Source organism: Seriola aureovittata, chromosome 6, assembly GCF_021018895.1.
Source record: "Seriola aureovittata isolate HTS-2021-v1 ecotype China chromosome 6, ASM2101889v1, whole genome shotgun sequence".
Taxonomy (NCBI): Eukaryota; Metazoa; Chordata; class Actinopteri; order Carangiformes; family Carangidae; genus Seriola; species Seriola aureovittata.
Window position 1 is genome coordinate 19,320,105 of NC_079369.1, and position 326 is coordinate 19,320,430.

A 326-nucleotide genomic window follows, 5' to 3' on the forward strand; every position below is an offset into this window, starting at 1 on the left:
ACCACATATACATCACGGTAAACATCAGCTGGACAAAATGAGGCTACTATGGTTTTAATGGCAAATAACCATAGAAACGTATAGACTACTTGACTACAAACCATGACTTAAAACAAACAAATCTCTTTTTTTGCACCTTTTTCTCTTTTAAAGGCTGAACAATAAAATGCTCCACTGACCAGCGAAGTTAAAGAAATGACTTGTCTTCAGCTACCTTATGAGACTGTCCATATGGAATTGATTTGACAAACCAAGTCTGTGATGACATTGAGGTGTCCGGCTCACCCATTTGCTCAGAAGTGTGTGAGGTCAGCTGTCTGTCTGGC